Source organism: Schistocerca gregaria, chromosome 11 (genome assembly GCF_023897955.1).
Source record: "Schistocerca gregaria isolate iqSchGreg1 chromosome 11, iqSchGreg1.2, whole genome shotgun sequence".
Taxonomy (NCBI): Eukaryota; Metazoa; Arthropoda; class Insecta; order Orthoptera; family Acrididae; genus Schistocerca; species Schistocerca gregaria.
The window spans coordinates 138,632,289-138,657,506 of NC_064930.1; the positions used below are offsets into that span (position 1 = coordinate 138,632,289).

General features: G+C 46.7%; 1 protein-coding gene across 5 annotated transcripts in view; it reads left to right on the forward strand.

The window, feature by feature from the left end:
- Positions 1-783: 783 nt before the first annotated feature.
- LOC126295302 (uncharacterized) overlaps positions 784-25,218 on the forward strand; it is a 217,997-nt gene continuing 193,562 nt past the window's right edge. For 2 of the 5 annotated variants that reach the window (XM_049987743.1, XM_049987744.1), the window contains exon 1: positions 804-1,011. The gene's annotated coding sequence lies outside the window, so the exon portion shown is untranslated. Of the gene's footprint in view, positions 1,012-25,218 lie in introns of all 5 variants that reach the window. The other 3 variants (XM_049987745.1, XM_049987741.1, XM_049987740.1) reach the window with 3 other exon arrangements.

A 25,218-nucleotide genomic window follows, 5' to 3' on the forward strand; every position in this document is an offset into this window, starting at 1 on the left:
ACGTCATTCCTTTGGTCCGGTATATGCTTGAAGTTCATATCTTTCGAAATACGCAACTGTAAAGTTTCTATTTCATTCTGAAGCCTATGAATTTCTTCCGTTATCGAACCGTATCGTTTGCCGTCGTCGCTCATTGCTTTTGCAGTTAATGTTCGACGTAGCTAATGAAAGGTTAAAATTCCTTAATTGGAGGTCACCAATTATGTAGGCGACTTGCCTACAGCAAATAATTGCATAGCCGTCCGGTATAATGTGTTAACGTAAAAATAATTATTCGCAAAAACTCTCAATGAGAAGAAACTTAAAAAAAAGAGAGAAGTAACAAAAACTAGGAGACTCTATAGTCTTACGGCAAAGATAGAAAAAACACCACATGACCAGAAAAAAACTCTCGCGCACTTTTGATATCACTTCGCACCAGACATGAAAAATATCACTGCCACACCGTTTTCAGCACTATTAATCTCTCCTTGAAACAAAATTAAGTCAATCCATTAACATTTATCAGCTGCAAACCACCGAAAGGTAGTACATAAACATTAAATGAAAACTTACGTAACGATTTAAATAGTTTAACCTCAAAAAGTGATGATGTCACCCCAAACAATTTCCCAATTGGATTAATTTTGTATTCCAAATGTATATATTCAGAAGAGCGTCATTTGTCAACTGCTAAATGTCATGTAGTAATTTATTATTTATTTTTGTTCATCGAAATGACCCTTCTTGCTAAAGAGTATCTTAGGCTGCAAAAAATCAATTTACCTGACAGCAACAGCAAGTATCTTTGCTCGTACCGGTTTTACTGCTTGGGAAGTAAGCAGTCGTGTTTGTGATACGTGCTCGTGTGACAAGTGCAAACAGCAGTATGTTAAACAAAACTTGAAACTGGGCACCGGTTTTTCCCAACATTATGTACATGCCGAGTGGAGACTGATTATGCAAGAAGATAACACGAAGACCACACTGCGTCTTCAAACTACATGTTGTTCGCTGTCTGCTTAGCCTAAGGTGAGTGCTGTCCTGCTTTAGCTATGATCTCGATGTACGCGCGAGAACGGGTACGAGGCAGCTTCCGTCTGATACAATGCATATTTTCAGCGTAGTTTTCAACATAAACTGAAACACTTTCGATACCTAAACGTTTCCGTTCTGCACCGGCATTTAGCCCTGTATACATCTCTGTAATCTTGTTTGGTTGATACGATCAGCGTCTTAATGTTTATTGTGAATGTGTTTTAGGACCATGATACTAGCCGAACGGGCGTCCTCGTTTTCTGCCTTGAGAAGAGAATGTAAAAGTTGTTCATGGCGTCTATTTTATTTAACCAATTATTTGCGTACAGTGGAGTACTTGTTGTTTGTTTACATAACCCACTCGTGTTGTTGCGCCGCCCCCCTCCCCTCCCCCGGGAAGGAAGTAGGTTCTTGCATACTTCCAGGAAGATTTGCTATTTATTACGTGCTGTAGTATATTACCTGTCTCGCACGTTTCTATAGGTCGTGTTAATATTCCAGTACATGAATCTGTTAATTTTTACACTCACTCACACACCTTTAAAAACTTCATCAGCACATGTTACTTTTTCCACTCTAGTTGCACCATCATTTCACAACCACATATTGCTTCGGAAGTTCTCATGGGCTGCATACTGCCTACCGTTTAACAATCCTAAAGTGTTAAAGAATTGTGAGTACTACAGCATGTGTTCAAACTGTCCCATGAGAAGACGCAGATAAAAGTTTTGTTTTCTTAGTTGTGTTGGAATTTTAAGCAGATTCTGTTAAGATTATCATTTATCTGAACATTATCCTTCTCCCCCCCCCCCCCCATCTTTAATTTCCGCTCAATATAGGACTTGGCAACTCTGTCGGCATTAAATTTGCAGCTGTTAAAGATAGTCATTGTCATATTTTATAAAGTAGTAGAATTATTTTATGAGCTCCGTCTGTAGTTAAACTTCGATGATGATGATGATGCTATGCTAATGCATTTGTACACTAATATTTGAACTATTTGTACGTAAGTGCATGCAAAGGACATTGCTAAATCATGCACGATATTTGCATTTCTAATCTATCTTTCGTGGTTATGAAATATTTTCCACGAACCAGGTTATAAAGGCGTTATATATTCACATCAGCCATGCCAATAGCCCTGGTGAATAAGCAAAAGGGGTCAACAGAAAATTACGGTACCACCCATCAGATTTGGCCCATGTCATAATTTTGTTGTGACGTCGTTGTGGCGCAGCGTCTTTGAAATGAATCATGTGTGCAGAAGCGTAAGTGGTGAGAATTAAGCGGTGGTACAGTCGGGTATGGGATGTTTTTGTTTCTGAGCTGGTTGTCAGTGATATTACTGCTCCACTGGAATTAGTGCTGTGTGATTGGTACTTAATGTTTTCAGTGTATAGTTTTGTTGATATTCAGTGAGTTATTTCAACGGCCATGATTTCTGACAACTGAATTGTTTTCGGTTATGGAATTGTTAATTGTCATATTGTTAATGGTTTGCAGCATAATTTTCGTCTTATTCGTTTGGTACTAGGCATATATCAGGCGACGAAATTTATTACTGCTAATAGTAGTAGTTCGTTAGTTGCTGCTATGATCGAGAATATGCTTGCTTCTGTTAACTTACTCCATTTATATTACCTGTTACTGGAGTATGCTAACACGCACTCATTTGTGTAGATAATTCCCTACTGTCGCACTGTCCTCTGTCTCCTCGATGGTTCAGATGGATAGAGCGTCTGCCATCCAAGCAGGTGATCCCAGGTTTGAGTCCCGGTCGGGGCACACATTTTTATCTGTCCCTGTTGACATATGTCAACGCCTGTAGTCAGATAGCGGGTTTCATTTCATTGTAATTTAATACCAGTTAGTTGGAGGAAAGAATAAGAGCCTTCTGAAAGAAGACTCTAATCTAAATACTGATGATAATTTACAAAGGTGTGGAATACAGTGCAAGTGCCCTTGAATCACACATGGGAGAGCAGGGTGCCTTGTAATATTTAATACATAAAATACTTATAATACAATAAATACTGATTAGCTGAAAACAGGGATAAGTAAACGGTCGCCAGCCCACTAGGACTATGAATCTCCAGAATCTTACGAAAGGTAAGGGCAAAGAAATTTAATCAATAGCGTGGCAACAGGAGGTCGTCACCCTTTTCCACAACACAACATTTCATGAGAACATAAATGAATGAGAAATCACTGAGTTTGCAGTTATGTTCTGAAAGATTAAATTTTGAAAATAAAGATAAATGAAGTTACAGATTAAATAACTGTAACTAACACTTTGATATGTAAAAAATTACTTTCAGAAACCATTTAATATACTGCAAAATTTAGAAAAAGGCAAGCAATTTACTGTTGATAATTGAAAGGTTGAACTGATTTTACTTTAAAAATAACAACAATAAAATACATACTAAAACAGAAGTCACTTGCTAAGCTGTTTATAGAATAAATGAAATTAAGAGAGCACAATTTGTGCTGTATCTTCAGTTATTAGTTTTGCCAGTGAAATTTTACATTACTTTAAGTGAATGAAATTGAAAATTAGTTAAACCCCTGTTACGAAATACAAGAATGAACAGTCGCTGAGGCAGAGAATTTAGGCTGAAAGTGGTCATTACCAAACAAACAAAACTGGCAGTAAATAGGTAATTAATTTTCATGGAAAGGAAAAGGACCCTGCTTGCTAATAACGTCAGAGGACAATGACAACATAGTTGCCCTGTAAGTTAAAAGGATAGCCATATTTTGTAAAAATGTAACTTCACAGTCTTACGGTCTTGTAGCTGTGGGGACAGTGAGGAATGTAGACAAGGACAGTGCTGAGCTGCCTCTGTTGTTGCTACTGGTGCTGATTGAGAACCCTGTCATCTCCAGAGCCATGGGTAGTTCTGGGACAGGCAGTAGTTAGAATTGCAGCTTCCTCTGCCTATCCACTCTTATCATGCTCTCAGTGCTCATGGGTTAACGAATGTGGTGCGCATACATTGGCACAGTCATAGCTGCACACTGCATCTGTGGGGGCACACATCAAACATTTCCGCACTCTTTCATTGCTCAAGCTGCTCTGCTTCCTTTCTGTTTGCAGTGTGACACTCTCCGTACTCAAAGAGGAATGACAACTCTGCTACTACCATTTCATTGTTGGTATTGATGCATTGAAATTAAAGTTTCCTTGGCTATTACCCAGCAATTTACATTATTATTACAACCAGTGGTATACAGCCAGAAGTAAATACACTGTTGCTTTCGTTACATATTTAATATAGGTTCTCTAATAATGCCTGCAGATTCAGAATCACATGAACAGTGCAAGTCAACCGCTGCAGGTTCGGGGGTTAGAATAGGCCTGCGGTATTCCTGACTGTCGTAAGAGGCGACTAAAAGGAGTCTCAAACTTTTCGGCCTTATATGATGGTCCCCTGTTGGGTTTGACCTCCATCTCTCAAAATTTTCCGAAGAGCGAGCCGATTGGGGAAGCTCTATTTACTTGGTGCATTGTGTCCATCTTGCGATCACACCTTTCACCAGCTTATACACCGTTGAACTGCAGTCCTGTCCGCTCTCTATCTCTTGAGCATGACTATGTTTCTGCATGCAGATTACACCTTGCACTGTGCAGTGCCTCTTTCTGCACCAATGGCGACCATGGACCACATGTTACCTAACATCGAGCACGGTAGCCAGTCCATTGTGGTGGGACCGCCATGTACCCTGTTGGTTGTAGCCCCCTGACAACACAGGGATCGCTCTACTGATGCCTGCGCCATTAACTCACCACGTATGCCAAGGAGTAGATGCCTATCCTCCTGGGGTATCGGGAGTCCTGGCAACAGCCATCCTGCCAGGTGGCTCTTGCCGTGGCTGGGTGGCACCTGTGGGGAGGGCCCTTGGTCGGAGTAGGTGGCATCACGGCGGATGACCCACAATGAGGCATGGTACATCGTCTCTCGCTGGTGGTCAGCCGCCAGCAGTCTCTAAGCATTCTCGGGCTCAGTTTAACACTCAGAAGTACGATCCGAATACGTTCCCCTCCCTGGCCACACTGTGGGAGGAACCTAAGTCTCAGGATGGCAGTAGCAGTTATTTGCCCTGCTTCTTAGTTTGTACGAGGGCTGATGGGGAGTCTTTTCTCTTCACGAAGCCTCAGTTCTTCATCGAGCATTTAGAGGACAAGTTTGGGGAGGTGGAGGGCTTGCCAAAAGTGCGCCCTGGGTCGGTCCTGATACAAACGGCATCCTCTGCCCAGTCACGACGGTTACTCGCTTGTGACAAGTTGGAGGATGTTGCCGTTATGATCACACCGCATAAGAGTTTAAATTTGGTCCAGGGAGTTATTTACCATAGGGATCTTCTTTTTCAGTCTGACGAAGATTTGCGCGCCAATTTAGAGCACCGAGGTGTACATTTCGTCCGGCACATTCATCGGGGTCCGAAGGAAAATCAGATTGCTACCGGTGCCTTCATCTTGGCCTTCGAAGGGGGATACATTACCGGAAAAGGTAAAGGTGATGGTCTACTGATGTGACGTTAAGCCCTATATCCCTCCCCCGATGCGGTGCTGGAAGTTCGGCCATATGTCTTCTCGCTGCACTTCCAGTCTCACATGTCGAGATTGCGGATGCCCATCACATCTCAATACTCCATGTGCCCCGCCTCCCATCTGTGTCAACTGCGGGGAGCACCATTCACCTTGTTCGCCAGACTGCCGAATTTTTCAGAAAGAGCGTAAAATCATTGAATACAAGACCCTGGACCGACTAACCTATACTGAGGCCAAAAGGAAATACGACCGACTCCATCCTGTGAGAATGACATCATCCTACGCTGCTGCTACAACTCCTGTGCTAGCCCCGTCTGTTTCACCAAATGTGGCCGGATCGACGAGTAGTACAACTCCTCCTGCCCCCTCGCCAGTGGGGGGCTCTACCCACCGGGCTGCTCCTGCGTCCGTCCCCACTTCTAAGCCGGGGAAGTGTCAAACTTCTTCGGCTTCTCACTCTCGCAAGGGGTCCCTTAGGTCCCTCCCTTCCCAGGTTTCCGCCAGTGAGAAGACTGATGACCGACAATGGCGTAAGTGCCCGCAATCAGCTGGTCGTAGGGCTTCACGATCCTCCTCCGTCCCGGAGGATGAAACGGTGAAGCCCTACCAGGCGGTGCGACCCAAGGAACTCGAGGTGGCAGCCATCCCACCGCAACCTTCCAGCTCTACGTCTGAGGATGCGGTGGAGGTTCTGGCGTCCGCTGAGGACCTCGATCTCGCCGGTCCATCAGACACCATGGAAAGCACTATCACAGGTGATAAATCGGAGGCAGCAGGTGACCCAGCGGCGTAATCTCCCTTCCCAGTCCCGTCACGCCTTTCTCAGCCATGGACAACACCATCCTCCAGTGGAACTGCAGCGGTTTCTTCCACCATCTAGCTGAGCTCCGCCAACTTATCAGCCTTCACCCTTTCCTCTGCATTGCTCTGCAGGAAACTTGGTTTCCGGCAGTGCGAACCCCCGCCCTCCATGGCTACCAGGGTTATTATAAGAACCGGGCAGCTTCTGAAAGGGTGTCTGGTGGCGTCTGCATATATGTCCTGAACTCTCTTCACAGCGAGTCTGTACCTCTCCAAACACCTTTAGAGGCTGTCGCTGTTTGGGTGTGGACGCCACAGGCTGTTAGCATCTGCAGTCTTTACCTTCCACCGGATGGTGATGTCGCGCAGCATGTCCTGGCTGCTCTGATAGCCCAGTTGCCGCCACCTTTCTTGTTACTGGGCGACTTTAACGTCCATAACCATCTGTGGAGTGGGTCGGTGGCAACAGGTCGAGGCGCCATCGTTGATCATTTATTGGTGCAGCTCGATCTCTCGATCTTAAATGATGGTGCCTTCACACACTTCAGTGTGGCGCATGGCACATACTCCACCATTGACCTTTCCATCTGTAGCCCTAGCCTCTTACCGTCTGTCCAATGGAGAGTGCATGACGACCTGTGTGGTTGTGACCACTTTCCGATCTTTCTGTCACTGCCACAGCGTCAGTCTTCTGGGTGCCCTCGCAGATGGGCTCTGAATAAGGCTGACTGGGACTTGTTCTCCTCCACTGCCTCTCTCTAACGATGACATTGATGCAGTGGTTCAATCGGTCACCACCGGCATTGTTACTGCCGCCGAATCTGCTATTCCCCGTTCTTCTGGGTCCCCTCGACGGCGGACTGTGCCTTGGTGGTCGCCTGAGATCGCTGAAGCGATTAAAGCTCGCCAGCAGGCACTCCAGCGTCACTAGCGACATCCCTCAATCGACCACCTTATCGCCTTCAAACGGCTGCGTGCGTGAGCCCACTGCATTATCCGCCAACGCAAGCAGGAGTGCTGGGAGCGGTATGTGTCCACCATTGGCCTCCATGTCTCTCCATCGCAGGTCTGGGCAAAGATTCGCCGCCTCTATGGCTATCGGACCCCTGTCAGCGTCCCTGCACTCTCACTGAATGGAGCAGTTTGTACTGACTCCGACGTCATTGCAAACCGCTTGGCAGAGCACTTTGCTCTGAATTCCGCTTCTGCCAACTACCCTTTGGGCTTCCGCTCCATTACAGAGCGGATAGAACGTCGGAGTCTTTCTTTTTGCACCCACCATCCTTAATTATACAATGTTCCATTCAGTGAGTGGGAATTCTGCAGTGCCCTCGCCGCTTGTCCTGATACCGCTCCTGGCCCAGATAGTATTCACTCTGATGCTGAAACGCCTTTCAGTGGACTGCGAGCGACGGCTCCTTGACCTTTACAACCGCATTTGGGTCGAGGGTAAATTTCCGTCGCAACGGCGGGAAAGTCTTGTTGTCCCCATTCTGAAACCGGGGAAGAACCCTTTGGAGATGGACAGCTACCATCCCATTAGTCTCACCAACGTTCTTTGCAAGTTGCTTGAACGGATGGTAAACCGGCACTTGAATTGGGTATTGGAGTCTCGGGGCCTTCTGGCTCCGTCTCAGGGTGGGTTCCGTAAAGGCCGCTCCTCCACCGACAATCTGGTGAGCCTGGAGTCGGCCATCCTTACAGCCTTTGCCCGCCGTCAGCATCTGTTCCCTGTCTTTTTCGACATGTGGAAGGCGTATGATACGACATGGCATCATCACATCCTTTCGAAGATTCATGTATGGGGCCTTCGGGGCCCTCACCTGAGCTGTATCCGCAATTTTGTGTCGTATCGTACCTTCCGCGTGCACGTCGCGGCCTCATATAGTTTCTCCCAAGTCCAGGAGAACGGTGTGCCACAGGGTTCTGTTCTAAGTGTCTGTTTTTAATAGCCATTAACGGGCTCGCTGCGGCCGTGGGAAATTCTGTCTCCACTTCCCTGTATGCTGACGACTTCTGCATTTACTACAGCTCTATTGGCATTGCATCTGCTGAACGTCAGCCACAGGGCGCAATCCGCAAGGTGCAGTCTTGGGCTGTAGCGCATGGTTTTCAGTTTTCGGCAGCCAAGACCTGCGTTATGCATTTCTCCCGGCGACGCACTGTTTACCCGGAGCTGCGGCTTTATCTTGACGGCGAGCTTCTTACAGTGGTGGAGTTACATAGGTTTTTGGGGGTGCTTTTTGATGCCCGGTTGACTTGGCTGCCTCATATTCAGCAGCTTAAACAGGCGTGTTGGCAGCATCTAAATGCTCTGCAGTGCCTGAGTTACAGCAGGTGGGGCACTGATCGATATACTCTCCTATGGCTTTACCAGGCATTAATCCAGTCCCGTCTGGACTATGGGAGTCTGGCTTATGGCTCAGCATCGCCATCTGCGTTGCGGCTGCTGGACCCAATCCTTCACAGCGGGATACGCCTTGCCACTGGAGCCTTCCGGACCAGTCCTGTGGACAGCATACTTGTGGAGGCAGGTGTCCCTCCACTGCGGTTACGACGCCAACAATTACTGGCTGCTTATGCTGCCCATGTGTTTAGCTTGCCCGGGCATCCAAATTATCGTGTCCTGTTCCCGCAGTCAGTCGTCCGTCTGCCAGAACGTCGGCCCTGGTCGGGTTGTCTGATCGCCGTACTCATCAAACAGCTTCTCTACAGGCTTGGGTGTTTCCGTGTACCACCTTCTTTCCGGGCCCCTCTGCGTACACCCCCATATTGTGTGCCTCCCGCTTGCCTTTGGCTCGACTTGACACAGGGCCCGAAGGACTCAGTCGCTCCGGTGGCCTACCGATGCCGCTTTTATTCCATCCTGGCCATGTATCAGGGCTCTGGCGTTATCTATACCGACGGTTCGATGATTGCTGGTCGTGTCGGTTATGCACTAACTCTAGGGGACCATTCTGAACAATGTTCGTTGCCGGCTGGCTGCAGTGTTTACACTGCTGAGCTGGTCGCCATCTTTCATGCCCTAGAGTATATCCGCTCCTGCTCAGGTGAGTCCTTTGTTATCTGTAGCGATTCCCTGAGCGGTTTACGAGCTCTCGACCAGTGTTTCCCTCATTATCGTCTGGTTATGGCTATCCAGGAGTCCCTGCATACTCTTGGCCGTTGCGGCAGATCTGTGGTCTTTGTTTGGAGCCCGGGCCATGTTGGGATACCCGGAAATGAAACTGTTGACCGCCTGGCGAAAGAGGTCACTAGTGCACCATCTCTGGAGATTGGCCTCCCGGCGACTGATTTGCGGGCAATATTACGCTGCAAAGTTTTCGATTTATGGTACACTGATTGGCGCAACCTACCTGTGCCAAACAAACTCCGCCGTATCAAGGAGACGACTACTGTGTGATGGTCATCCATGCAAGCCAACCGCAGGGAATCAGTCGTCCTTTGTCGGCTCCGCATTAGCCACACCCGACTCACGCACAGTTATTTACTGTGTCGCGAGGATCCCCCTCTTTGTCGTTGTGGGGCGTCCTTGACGGTGGTCCATATTCTGTTGGAGTGCGCCCTTTTAACTGTGCTCAGGCAGACTTTTGCGCTGCCTGATACGCTCTCTGCGCTTTTATCTGACGACTCTTCCATAGCAGACATAGTTCTGCGTTTTATTCGGGCAGGGGGATTTTATCGATTAATGTAAGTGTGTGAGTTTTTGTGTTGATTGTGGCCTATGGCTTACGATTTGTCTGATTTTTTTTTATGTTTCTTGGTGGTTGGCTTTTCCCTTTTTGTTTGTATGGTCCGCCCAACTACCTTCACACTGTGTGATTTTAGTTCGTCTTGTCTGGTCTTTGTCTACGATTTTCCTGTTCTGTGTCGTCTGTCTAATCGTCTGTTGATCGTTTTTATTCTCTGTGGGTGTTTTTAGTATTTGGAAGATGGGACCGATGACCGTAGCAGTCTGGTTCCTTTAACTCCCACAAACCAAACAAAACCTCTGTGATTTTCTTTTCCTGTTTTGTCCGTAGTACTGTTGGTTGTCCTTCTGGTTCTCCTTTCCGCTGTTATTGTGATGTATGTCTCCTTTCTTTTCTTCTTCCCCTTGTGTAATTATTTTACCAGGAACAAGGGACCAATGACCTTGCAGTTTGATTCCTTCCCCCCCCCCCCCCACCCCCACCCATTTCAAACCAACCAATATTACTGCTTATGTGGCCCATCTGGAGATCCCGTTGGCCCTTCAGGCACCAGATCTCACCACGCAACATCTCACAGAAACTATTTCACTGGATCACTTGACATCTCAACTAGTGGTAGTACTTGACCCTGGGCCATAACCTGCATTTGCTCCACCCCCGGTCGCTTCATGCCCCCACAGTATTCACATGGTCTTATCCTCCGGTGGAAGTGTAATTAATTTTTCCACTACCTGACTGAGCTACAACAGCTTTCAAGCACATAAACTGCCTTCTGTATTGCTATCCAGGAAACATGGTTTCCAGAACTTAGACCTCTGCCCTATGTGGCTACTGAGGTCCTGTTAAGAATCGTACTGACTGAGAGAGAATATCAGGTGGAGTTTGTAGGCATGTGCTGGCGTTGTGCCTGTTAACACTCCATTGGAGCCTGTGGCTGGTCAAGTAAGGTACATCAGTATTTTACCATCTGTAATGTTTATCTCCCTCCTGATGTCATGTACCAGGATGTACTGTTTGCATTATTCTGTCAGTTCCCCGCACTATTCCTAGTCTTTGGATGTCTTCAGTGCCCATAAACCTATCATCTATCCATTGGAGGGCCTATAATGTCTGTGCGGTAGTGATCACTTCCCAGTCACCCTGTCTTGCCCTCAGCATTTCTCTTCTGGATGACCACCCAAATGGGTTCTCTGTCTCGCTGGCTGGGATGGATTCACCTCTGCTGTCATCCGTAATTCCCCATCGCAAGGCAGTATTGTTGTGGCTGTTTAGCATACAAAAGTGGCCATTCTTTTGACAGCCAATAAAGCCATCCTTTCTTTTTAGGGATTCCCCCATCAGAAGATGGTACCCTGGTGGACTACAAAGTTCAGTACAGCTGTGGGCAGGCTCTCCAATGCCATAAGTGGCACCCTTTAGTGGAGCGCCTCATTGCCAGTAAACGGCTCTGTGCCAGTGTTCGCTACCTTATAAAACAATGAAAGCAAAAATACTGGGGATTCTACTCGTATATTCCCAGCATTGCATCATATGTGTCTCCATCTCATTTATGGGCATAGATCAGACGACAATGGTTTCCAGTCCCCTGCAGGTGTAGCAATTAATTCCTTCAATGGTGCAATTTATACTGATCCAGATGCTGTCGCCAAGCATTTTGCTGAGCATCATGCTTGTGCATCTGCGTCTGGGAGCTACCACCCCACCTTTCAGCTCATAAAACAGCAGAGGAGCGAATGTGCTTCTCTTTTACTACTCGACATCTTTAGCCATATAATGCTCCATTCAGTGGATTGGAACACTCCAGTGCCTTAGCCCATTGCCCTGATACAGCCAAAGGGCCAGACCACATTCACAACCAAATGGTGAAACATCTCTCAGTGGTTTGTTAGCTTTGGATCCTTGGCCTCATTAGTTGGATCTGGATTGAGGGTATTCCAATATCAGTGGTGAGAAAGTGCGATAGTTACTGCACTGAAACTGGGTAAGAACTCCCTTGAAATAGACATTTATCACCCTCCTGAAATTAGCTGTAAGTTGCTGCAACACATTGTGAGCATGCAACTCTGTTGGCCCCTTGAGGCTTGGCACTCATCGTCAGCACCTCCATTGCTGTCTTTCTTGACCTACAGAAGGATTATAACATGATGTGGCGTCACAACATCCTTCCTACATTATAGAAGTACGGTCTCCAGGGTCCACACCCAATTTTTGTAAAGAACTTTTTGTCACATTGTACATTCCAGGTTCAAGTGAGTGCTTCACTAAGCACCTCTCATATCGAAGAGAACAGTATTCTGCATGGCTCCATACTGAGCATCCCCTTCTTTCTAGTTGCCATCAATGATCTAATGACAGCTGTGGTGTCCTCGGTATCCCCCTCCTTACATGGCGACTATTTTTGCTTTTATTATTGCTCTTCTAGCATGGTTGCTGCTGAATGTCACCTACAGGCACAGTCATGAGCTCTCACCCATGCTTTTTGGTTTTCAGCTGCAAGACGTACGTCATGCACTTCCGTTGCTGTCATACTGCCCACCCAAATCCAGAGCTGTACCTAGATGATAAATTACTATTTGTGGTTGAAACACACAACTTTCTGGCACTAGTCTTAGGTTCCCAGCTGACCTGACTTCCCCACCTTCACCAACTTAGTAAAAGTGCTGGCGACACCTCAATACACTTTGCTGCTTCAGCAACACTAGCTTGGGTGCAGATCACTCTACTGTTTTGTGGTTCTAAAAAGCCCTGATTCTGTCCCATGTTGATCATGGAAACCTCTCTCTAATGATGACATTGATGCAGTGGTTCAATTGGTCACCACCGGCATCGTTACTGCCACAGATCTGCCATTCCCCGTTCTTCTGGGTCCCCTCGGCGGCGGACTGTGCCTTGGTGGTCGCCTGAGATCGCTGAAGTGATTAAAGATCACCGGCGGGCGCTCCAGCGTCACAAGCTACATCCCTCCATCGAACACCTTATCGCCTTCAAATGGCTGCGTGTGTGAGCCCGCTGCCTTATCCGCCAAAGCAAGCAGGAATGCTGGGAGCGGTATGTGTCCACCATTGGCCTCCATGTCACTCCATCACAGGTCTGGGCCAAGATTCGGCGCTTCTATGGCTATCGGACCCCTGTCAGTGTCCGTGCGCTGTCACTGAATGGAGCAGTTTGTACTGACTCCGACGTAATTGCCAACTGTTTGGCAGAGCATTTTGCTCTGAGTTCCAGTTCTGCCAATTACCCGCTACTCTTCCGCGCCATTAAAGAGCGGATGGAACGTCGGAGACTTTCATTTCGCGCCCACCATCCAGAATCATACAATGTTCCATTCAGTGAGTGGGAATTTCGCAGTGCCCTAGCCGCGTGCCCTGATACTGCTCCTGAGCCAGATGGCATCCACTGTTAGATGCTGAAAGACCCTTCAGTGGACTGCCAGCGATGGCTCCTCGACCTTTACAACCGTCTCTGGGTCGAGGGTGAGTTTCTGTCACAATGGTGGGAAAGTATTGTTATCCCCATTCTGAAACCTGGCAAGAACCCTTTGGAGGTGGACAGCTACCATCCCATTAGCCTCACCAACGTCCTTCGCAAGTTGCTTGAGCGGATGGTGAGCCGGTGCTTGAATTGGGTACTGGAGTCTCGGGGCCTTCAGGCTCCGTCTCAGGGTGGGTTCCGTAACGGCCGTTCAGCCGTCGACATTCTGGTGAGCCTGGAGTCTGCCATCCTTACTGCCTTTGCTCGTCATTAGCACCTAGTCGCTGTCTTTTTCAACATGCGGAAGGCGTAGAATACAACATGGCGGCATCACATCCTTTCTACGTTTCATGGATAGGGTCTTCGGGGCCCTCTGTCGATCTTTATCCAAAATTTTCTGTCGTATCGTACCTTCCACGTGCAACTCGCGGTCTCCCATAGTTCCTCCCGAAAACGAGGTACCACAGGGATCTGTCCTCAGTGTCTGCCTGTTTTTAATTGCAATAAACGGTCTCACTGCAGCGGTGGGAAATTCTGTCTCAGCGTTCTTGTATGCTGACGACTTCTGCCTTCACTATAGCTCTGTTGGCATTGCAGCTGCTGAACGTCAGCTAGAGGGCGCTATCCGTAAGGTGCAGTCTTGGGCTGTAGCTCATGGCTTTCAGTTTTCGGCAGGCAAGACCTGCGTTATCCATTTCTGCCGGCGACGCACTGTTCACCCAGAGCCGCGGCTTTATCGACGGCGAACATCTTGCTGTGGTGGAGTTGCATAGGTTTTTGATGCCCGGTTAACTTGGCTGCCTCATATTCGACAGCTTAAACAGAAGTGTTGTCGGCATCTTAATGCACTGCGATGCTTAAGCCACACCCGCTGGGGCGCTGACCGATCTACCCTTTTACGGCTGTACCAGTCGTTAATCCAGTCTCGTCTGGATTATGGGAGTCTGGCTTATGGCTCAGCATTCCCATCTGTGTTGCGGGTGCTGAACCCAATCCTCCACAGCAGGATACACCTTGCCACTGGTGCTTTCCGTACCCAGCCCTGTGGACAGCATACTTGTGGAGGCGGGTGTCCTCCCACTGTGGTTATGGCGCCAACGTTTGCTAGCCGCTTATGCTGCCCATGTTTTCAGCTTGCCCAGGCACCTAACTATCATCTACTATTCCCACAGTCACACGTCCATCTTCCAGAACGTCGGCCCAGGGCTGGATGTACGATTGCGGTCCACGTCAGAGAGCTTCTTTCTGGGCTTGGGGCTTTACCTCTTCCGCCTCCTTTCAGGGCACCTCTGCGTACATCCCCATGGTGTGTGCCTCGCCCTTGCCTTCAGCTGGAATTGGCACAAGGCCCGAAGGACTCAGTCCCTCTGGAGGCCTTCTGCCACCGCTTTCTGTCCACCCTCGCAACGTATTAGGGCTCAGACGTTGTTTACAATGACAGCTCGATGGTTGCTGGTCGTGTCGGTTATGTGCTAACTCTAGGGAACCATTCCGAACAACGTTCATTGCCAGCTAGCTGCAGCATTTACACTGCTGAGCTGGTCGCCATCTTTCGTACCCTAGAGCATATCCGCTCCTGCTCAGGTGAGTCCTTCGTTATCTGTAGCGATTCCCTGAGCGGTTTACGAGCTCTCGACCAGTGTTTCCCTTGTTCTCATCTGGTGATGCCATCCATGAGTCTCTGCATACTCTTGGCCGTTGCGTCCACTCTGTGGTCTTTGTGTGGACCCCAGGCCTTGTTGGGATACCCGACAATGAAAATGTTGACTGCCTGGCGAAAGAGGCAACCAGTGCACCATCTCTGGAGAGTGGCCTCCATTTTCGACCTGTAGGACACTGAATGGCGCAACCTGCCCATGCCAAACAAACTTCGCCCTATGAAGGCAACGATGACTGTGTAGCAGTCGTCTCCCACCAGGAGTCTGTTGTCCTCCGTCGGCTGCGCATTGGGCACACTCGGCTGATGCACAGCCACTTATTGCGCTGTGAGGACCCACCTCTATGTTGCTGCAGCTCTGTTTTATCCGTGGTCCACATTTTGTTGGAGTGTCGCTTTTTAGCTGTGCTCAGGCAGACGTTAGCGCTGCCTGATACACTCCCTGCCCTTTTAACCAATGACCCGGCTATGGCTGGCTTAGTTTTCCGTTTTATTCGGGCAGGGGTTTTTTATCATTTAATCTGAGTGTTTGTTTTATTTTATTGTTTTGTGTTGATTCTGGCCTTTGGCCTATAGTTTTTAAGCTGAGTTTTTAATGTGTTGTCGGTGGTTGGCTTTTACTTTTTTATCTCTATGGTCAGCCAACCACCTTCACACTCTGTGTTTTTTATTCTCTTTGGGTGGTTTTAGTTTTTTGGAAAAAGGGACCGATGACTGTAGCAGTCTGGTCCCTTTAATCTCCCAAACAAACAAACCAACCAACCAACCAACCTCGTGTATAGTTGGGCATCACCCTCAGCTTTGTGGGTACTGGATCCCATTCATCTTTGTGGGATCCAACTTGTGACAGGAGCCTTCTGAACTAGTCTGGTGAACAGCCAGATAGTTGAGGCTGGAGTCCCTCCATTACTTCTCAGGTGCCAACAACTGCTGCTGAATTATGCTATATGCGTTTGTAGCTTCCCAGAAACTCCCACAAATGTGACCCAGAACTGGGTTTACATTTGCTGCATGCCTCCCGCATCTCTGTTCCGAACTTCAACTTCTTCCACTGTCTCCTCTGGTCAGGAAGACATTGCTTCTGCCTACATGGCTTGTGCCCTGACCTCAGATTTGCCTCAATGTCTTATTTGGTCCAAATGATTTTGTTGAACCGACAGTCTTTCAGTGCTTGTTCTTGGCTATCCTTGAGAGGTATTTGGTTTCAGAAGTGATAATCACTGAGGGCTCAACAATCAATGGATGAACAGACCTTGCATAGACACATGCACAATGTAGTGAACGCCACTCTCTGCCAAATGACTGCACCATCTTCACTGCTGAATTGATGGCCATTAAATGAGCCCTTAGCCATGTTCATACTTGTACTAGGAAGAGTATCATAATCTATACCAGCTCCCGTGGCGGCCTTAGAGCTACAGCCCGGGCTCTCACACACTGGTCATATATATCCAGGATCTTGTCTTAGACCTCCATCAAGATGGTCAACCAGTCGTTTTTGTTTGGAATCCTGGCCATGCTGGGATTTCAGGAAATGAACACGCTGACTGGTTGGCCAAGTTGACCACCAGGATACCAGTTCTGGAGATGGGGCTCCCAGAACCTGACCTTTGGTTGTTTATACACTGTAGATTTCCGGAAGTCTGGAACTCAGAATGGTCTGCCCTGATCCCCCCAAACAAACTGAGGATAATTTAGGAGACCACGACCATGTGGCAGTTTTACCTGTATGTTTTCCTGCTTTCCACAGGCAATCCACCATCCTCTGTAGACTCCACTTTGCCACACTTGGCTGACCCATGGGCACCTTCTCCAATGCGAGGATCCCTCTCAGTGCCGATACGAAGTCCCCATGATGGTGGCCCACTTACGCAAAGACTGCCCTAATTTTATCTAGTTTGAGATGGCATCCTAATCTTTCTGACATGCTCCCTCTTGGTAGGAGATGGCATCTCGGCTGACCGAGTGTTGCATTTTGTGTGTGAAGGTGGTTTCAATTCATCCCTGTAAGGTAAGGCAAGGCCTTTTGGCCTAATTGTATCAGCTCCCCCCCTTCCCTTCCAGAGGTCCATTGTCTGCCTTTGCAGGGTGGCCGAGCATGGTTTTTAATGCCTTAACTTTACTGATCTTTTAACGACTTCTCTGTGCTGTCTTGTTTTTCTGGGCTTTTATTGTGTTTATTTTCATTGTATTCTTTACACTTAAGCTTTCTAGGATTTGTCTTTTGCTTTCTTCCCTTGAATACCACTCTTGGTTTGCTGCTTAATGGATGAAAGGACTGATGACCTTGCAGTTTAGGTCGTTTCACTCCAAACGAACCAACCTGGTGCATAACTGCTTGTAATAGCGTCAGACATGGCTGAAGACAAGTACTGACTATTAATTATACCTCTAAAACCAGTTCTTGTTGCTGCGAGCACCACTAACATACTGACAACCAAACTTTTCTTTACTTCACTTAATAGCATCACTGTCTGCGGCAAAAGTCATAGAATATAAATCCTTATCTTGTGTAAAAATAGAACTTTAAGGATATAAACAATTTCCCTTCTTACAAAAGCATAATAAAACCTTTCGCACCTATTGCTAAGATATTGTCAGAAAAGTAATGCTGTCTATTGAATCGATACTTCGTCTTCTACTCCTGTGGAATTGATGAACGTAATGACTCACAGTGCAACAAAAGAACTGTAATTCTGTTGCTTGTAAAAGAACTGTCAGTATGTTTCACTGGGGCACAAGCAAAAGTAATGTTGCATTAGTACTGGGAATATTTTTTAGAAATGGTTACCTGTGCTACTGCTTGTGTAATAGCAGTACAAAAAGTTGTTTTATTGTTAAAATCAATACTGACTCCAGCTGCAACTCAGTGAAACAGTAGCTGTCAGCTGCACTTCACACAGTGTACAATGACAGAAACGTGACTTGCTGTCCTGGGTCACATGACTTAGATGTTGGTGTCAATATAATGATGTGCACCAGGGGCCTCGCCACTCTTTGGCAGGTTCATTCTTGGCTACAGTGGGGGCCCCAGCCCTTGCAGAAATCTTTTCCTTTCACTACTGCATGTCTGTCCTCTTGCTATTTTTCTCCCCTTCCTTGGGGAACATGTCTGGAGTATTTTTGGGAATGTTCCGCACTGTCTGTAGCTGACATAAGAACAGACTCACCAATTTATCTTGTTCCTTTTTTGTTTCTTCGTTCACTTTCTCCTATCCTTCCTCCACTTTGCCGTTTGAGGCTCCTCTTTCTTTATCTTCCTCCTTGTGCAGTCCTCGAACTCAGCCTACGCATCTGACACATAACAGGTGACTGGGTAATATGTAATTGCCAGCCCGGGGTTGACAGGTAGGGTTTGCGTGTATGCCCTGGTACCGGTCAGGCCCAGGGACTTCCCAAATTGCCAATTGGTCCCTCTTTTAGGTGTTTGGGAGGTGTGACCTGAGATGTGAACAATCACCTAAGGCAGTTCTGGCCCCTTATGAAGGGGGCCCCCAGTTCAGAGACCCTTCCTGCTGCACCACAGTTCCTCGTGTTTTCATATACTGAAGACAGTCTGTCCTTTGTAATGGTAAATCCATTTCAAATTCAGCAAGGTGGTGATGCAATTGCCAGCCCTGTGAAATCCTACTCTCATTTACACAATGGCACTTTGCTTTTGGAGACTACTTCTGATTCTCAAGCACAACAGCTTGCTGCTTTGCTTCTTCACCACTATCCTGTTAGTGTTGAGGCCCATAGAACTTTGAATTCGCTTGCTCGCTATCCACACCACGAGAGGAACGCCAGGCTGAGGATGGCAGTGAAGCTTATTCGCCGCGGTATCTCGTACATGCATGAGTTGATGGGGAATCTATCATGTCCATGAAGCCTCAGTTTTTTGTGTGGAACATTTGAGGACAAGTTTGGGGAGGTGGAGGGCTTGTTCAGAATGCACTCAGGGTCAGTTTCGATAAAAACAGCATCCTCTTCCCAGCAGTGATAGGATGGCGAGACGCGGTGACTCGAGCGCACAGAGAATTTCTTGAGCCTCTAGTTGTCAAGCAATTCTCGAGAAGCTCTCGAGAAACAGCTCGGCGACGTGTGCCGCTGTGCACCAGTTGGCTGCGACAACATACCCTGTTGTTTTATGAATTGAATGGCACCGCTAGACAAGCACGCTCGGTGCTCGCTGTGCTCGTAACTAGTATGTCTCAGGTTTCATTCGAGTAAAGTTGTTGTTCAAATCAATATGGACACTCGAAAACGAACATCGTGGTACTGGCAATACCTTACGGAGGATGGAGATAATGTTACTTGCAACATTTGTCGTAAAAATCTCCGTAATGTATCAAAAAATACAACGATGATTAGACATCTTAAACTGCACAATTTATCGAGGAATAAAACAGCGACGTCCGTGGATACAGAGGCTCATTCTTCCAATAGTGCGAGGCAGGCAAAATATCCAGGTACGTACGGTACAAAAGGTGAATTATGTGCAAAAGTTTGGATAGTGTCCGAAGTGGTCCACCACACTTCAAAAACATTGATTTTTTAATCATATTCCGATAACATACAACGTACCCCAAAATCAAACCTATACTATCCTAGCTTTTGCACGATACGATATGTAATTTTATTGGACTAGTTGCTGAGCGTAACATATCCCCTTGCAGGAGCACTGATCTAAATCTTAAGTTTCTCTTCATAGAGGGAAGTAAACGGCAACAACAGCTAGATGAAACACTAGTGGCCATGATAACAGACGATTTCCGACCGCTTTCAATCGTTGAAGACACTGGTTTTCGACGTTTTGTTTCACTGTTTGACCCACAATACTAGATAACAAATCGAAAAAATTTGCGCCACATGATTGAGGACGGTTACCATAAACAGAAAGAGGCTGTAAACTTGTGTTTCTTTAACGACCGATATTTGGACCTCACTCAATAGTGAGGTATATATTGCTGTAACTGGTAATTTCATTAACACTAATTGGTGCCTGAAAGCTTTAGCTCTCGTGACGTTCCGTTTCCCAGAAAAGCATACAGCGCTAAATATTAGTGAGGCGTTAGATAACGTGATTTCAAAATGAAACATTGAGAACAAAGTTGTATGCATCACAACTGACAACGCCAGTAACATGACGGCAGCCGTAAAACTTATTCACAATGGCAACATAGAAGATATGCAGCATATGCCTTGTTTAGCACACACCATCAATTTACTTGTGATAAGTTCTTTGAACAGCAACAGTGAGCTCTGCATAATACGGGAAAAGGCCAGAAAAATTGTTAGCTATTTTAAAACAAGTTGCAATGGTAATGAAAAACTGAATGAGATCCAGAATCTAATGAAAAAAGGTATTCATAAATAGATTCAGGAAACCGAAACCCTATGGTACAGTACGTTTTATTTGCTAAAACGTCTATTGGAGCAAAAGCAATGCATTGCAGCCTGTTTATCATCTACATCTACATCTACATGACTACTCTGCAATTCACATTTAAGTGCTTGGCAGAGGGTTCATCGAACCACAATCATACTATCTCTCTACTATTCCACTCCCGAACAGCGAGCGGCAAAAACGAACACCTAAACCTTTCTGTTCGAGCTCTGATTTCTCTTATTTTATTTTGATGATCATTCCTACCTATGTAGGTTGGGCTCAACAAAATATTTTCGCATTCGGAAGACAAAGTTGGTGACTGAAATTTCGTAAAAAGGTCTCACCGCGACGAAAAACGTCTATGCTGTAATGACTTCCATCCCAACTCGTTTATCATATCTGCCACACTCTCTCCCCTATAACGTGATAATACAAAACGAGCTGCCCCTTTTTGCACCCTTTCGATGTCCTCCGTCAATCCCACCTGGTAAGGATCCCACACCGCACAGCAATATTCTAACAGAGGACGAACGAGTGTAGTGTAAGCTGTCTCTTTAGTGGACTTGTTGCATCTTCTAAGTGTCCTGCCAATGAAACGCAACCTTTGGCTCGCCTTCCCGACAATATTATCTATGTGGTCCTTCCAACTGAAGTTGTTCGTAATTTTAACACCCAGGTACTTAGTTGAATTGACAGCCTTGAGAATTGTACTATTTATCGAGTAATCGAATTCCAACGGATTTCTTTTGGAACTCATGTGGATCATCTCACACTTTTGGTTATTTAGCGTCAACTGCCACCTGACACACCATACAGCAATCTTTTCTAAATCGCTTTGCAACTGATACTGGTCTTCGGATGACCTTACTAGACGGTAAATTACAGCATCATCTGCGAACAGTCTAAGAGAACTGCTCAGATTGTCACCCAGGTCATTTATATAGATCAGGAACAGTAGAGATCCCAGGACGCTTCCCTGGGGAACACCTGATATCACTTCAGTTTTACTCGATGATTTGCCGTCTATTACTACGAACTGCGACCTTCCTGATAGGAAATCACAAATCCAGTCGCACAACTGAGACGATACCCCATAGCTCCGCAGCTTGATTAGAAGTCGCTTATGAGGAACGGTGTCAAAAGCTTTCCGGAAATCTAGAAATACGGAATCAACTTGAGATCCCCTGTCGATAGCAGCCATTACTTCGTGTGAATAAAGAGCTAGCTGCGTTGCACAAGAGCGATGTTTTCTGAAGCCATGCTGATTACGTGTCAATAGATCGTTCCCTTTGAGGTGATTCATAATGTTTGAATACAGTATATGCTCCAAAACCCTACTGCAAACCGACGTCAATGATATAGGTCTGTAGTTAAATGGATTACTCCTACTACCCTTCTTGAACACTGGTCATCTCTGTATTCAGGTGTAGAGAACCTCACAGCTGACTATTGGCTAATTTTGAGCGAATGTTTATGTGTACTGGAGCCATTTGAAGTGGTAACAAGTGAAATCTCAACTGAAAACTATACCTCTCTTTCGAAAGCTATTCCAATAATCAGACAGCGAATCGTAACCGTATGCAATGGGAAGTGGGCTACCACAACAGCACAAGTTTCCAATGAAAGAATATTTTCGAAAACAGGACTACTTATAAACAAACAAAGAAGCCCACTAAAAGGCCAGTTGGTTAATAAAATCATATTACTAAACAAAAATCGATGGCAGTGCAGCAATGGGAGGTAAAAATGCCTTCTGCTGAACAACTTTTGTTTCCTTTCCTTCTTCAGTAAGTAAACTCATGTATGCAGTTTCTGTATATAAAAGGCTATAGCACTTCTCTTTTACGTTTAAGCATGCATCCATACATGCAGAATGTACAAGGAAATTAATTTGGTAAGAATAATGGTTGTTTCATGCGAATTCTGTGCTTTGTTTTAAACAACAATTCTATGATTTTTGTCTTATGAGACATATACTAATGCTTCAGTACACATTAATAAAGGTAGTACAGTTGATATCAATCATAGAATTTCAAAGTTTTCCGTGCATGTAAGTATGACGAGTACGACCGCTGGGGCTCAGTGCTTCTTGTACTGAAGGTTTCAGCAATTTCTCAGAGAGCGCAGCACTGTTAACTTCTCAAGTGTACCTGAGACATTCTCGAGGAATTGCCTTCGTGTCGCGCGTTTCTTGAGCACGATCATAGCCCATCCCTACTTCCCAGTCAAAGGCATTAATCGCTTGTAGAAGCTGGCCAAAGTGGCTGAGCGGTTGTAGGCGCTACAGTTTGGAACTGGGGGACCGCTGTGGTCGCAGGTTCGAATCCTGCCTCAGGCATGGATGTGTGTGATATCCTTAGGTTAGTTAGGTTTAAGTAGTTCTAAGTTCTAGGGGACTGATGACCAAAGAAGTTAAGTCCCATAGTGCTCAGAGCTATTTGAACCAATCTCTTGTAGCAAGTTAGGGGCTGTTTCTGTTACCATGACGCCTTATACATTTTAAATATGATCCAGGGTATTACATTCCACAGGGATCTCCTTTTGCAGTCGGATGACGAGCTGCACTCCAATTTCGAGTGGTGAGGTATTCATTTTGTCCGGCGATCCATCAGGGTCCGAGGGATAACCGCTGCCATCATCTTGCCCTTAGAGAGTGATACATTGCCCAAGGAGGTCAAGGATACGGTCTACCACTGTGATGTCAAGTCATATACCCATCCCCTGATGCAGTGCTTTAAGTGCTGGAAGTTCAGCCATATGTCTTATCGCTGTACTTACAGCCCCACCTGTCGAGATTGTGGATGTCCATTGCATTCCAATACTCCGTGTGCCCCACCTCCTATCTGTGTCAATTGCAGAGAGCATCATTCACCTTGCTCGCCAGACTGCAGGATTTTACAGAAAGAGAGAAAACTCATGTAATATAAGACCCTGGACTGACTGACCTACACTGAGGCTAGGAGGAAATTTAAGTGCCTACATCCTGTGGCTATGTCCTCCTCATATGCCACTGCTACGAGAACAGTTGTTGCCATATCAGTTCCCCGAATTTCTGTCATCTCTCAGAATTGGGAGACTACACCCACTCTGTTGATGGTGGGGGCCACTTCCCTCCTTGTTGCTCCCATGCCGCCTATTCTGGGAGCAACACGCCCCAACCATCAGGGATTTTAGTCCCACTTCTGAGCCAGACAGGTGTAACGCTTCTTCAGCTCCTCTTGCTAGGAAGGGTCCCTTGGATGACTCCCTTCCCAGGTTACTGCTCGAGATGACACCTGCCAACGGCTGAACGGCCCAAAAGCAGCTGGTCGTAGGACTTCATGCTCATCTTCAGTCCTGGAGACTGGTTCAGTGAAGTCCTTCCAGCCAGGGAAACACAAGGAACAGTGCAAGAAATCGAAAAAGACGACGACTAAGAATAAGGAACTTGGGGTGGCACCCACACCACCACCACTACTTATGAGCTCTGTGTCTGAGGATGGGGTGGAGATTCTGGCATCTTCTGAGGAGCTGGTACTGGCCAGACCATCAGACGCAATGGTGGCAGCAGGGATCTTTGAGGCGTAAACTGCCTCATCGAATGTTCCATATCTTCCCTTGTCTCATTGTGTCATCCTCCAGTGGAATTGCGGCGGTTTTTTTCTCCACCAGCTGGCTGAGCTACAACAATTGTTAAGCATTACACCTGCTTTCTGCATTGCCCTCCATGAAACCTGATCCCCAGCAATGTGAATGCCTGACCTCCGCAGCTATAAGGTATATTAAGGAACCATAGTGACTATAATCTCGTGTCAGGTGGAATTTCCATGTACGTCCTAAACTTAGTCTGTAGTGAAACTGTGTGCTCTCAAATCCCTGTTGAAGCTGTGGCTGTCACAATACGGACTATGCAGGAAATACCTGTCTGCAATGTATGTCTTCCTCCAGATGGTGCAGTGCCCATGAATGTATTAGCTGCTCAGATTGATCAACTCTCGAAACCCTTCGCACTTTTGGGAGATTTCAACACCCATAACCCCCTTGTGGAGTGACACCATTCTTGACGAGGCAGAGATGTCGAAACTTTACTGTGTCAGTTCGACCTTTGCCTGTTAAATACTGGGGCCACCACTCATTTCATTGTCACTCGTAATAGTTACTCAGCCATTGATTTATCAATTTGCAGCCCAGGACTTCTCCCATGTATCCACTGGAAAGCACATGATAACCTGTGTGGTAGTGACCACTTCTTTATCTTCCTGTCACTGCCCTGGCCTCAGGCCCATGGACTCCTACCCAGATGGGCTTCAAACAAGGCGGACTAGGAAACTTGCACCTCTGATGTTACTGGTGACGCTACCCCACATGGTAACAACGATGTGATGGTTGAGCAGGTGACTACCACAATCGTTCCTGCAGCAGAAAACGCCATCTCTAGCTCTTTAGGGTGCCCCAGCGAAAGGCAGTCCCTTGGTGGTGGCCACAAGTTGCTGAAGCGTTTACAGAGCGTCAGCAAGCTCTACAGCGATATAAGCAACTCCCTTCGCTAGAGCATCTGATAGCCTTTAAGTGGCTCCATGCCCATGTAGACCAGCTTATAAAATGACAGAAACAGGGGTGTTGGGAGAGGTATGTGTCGACCATTGGCTGCCATACGTCACCTTCCCAAATCTGG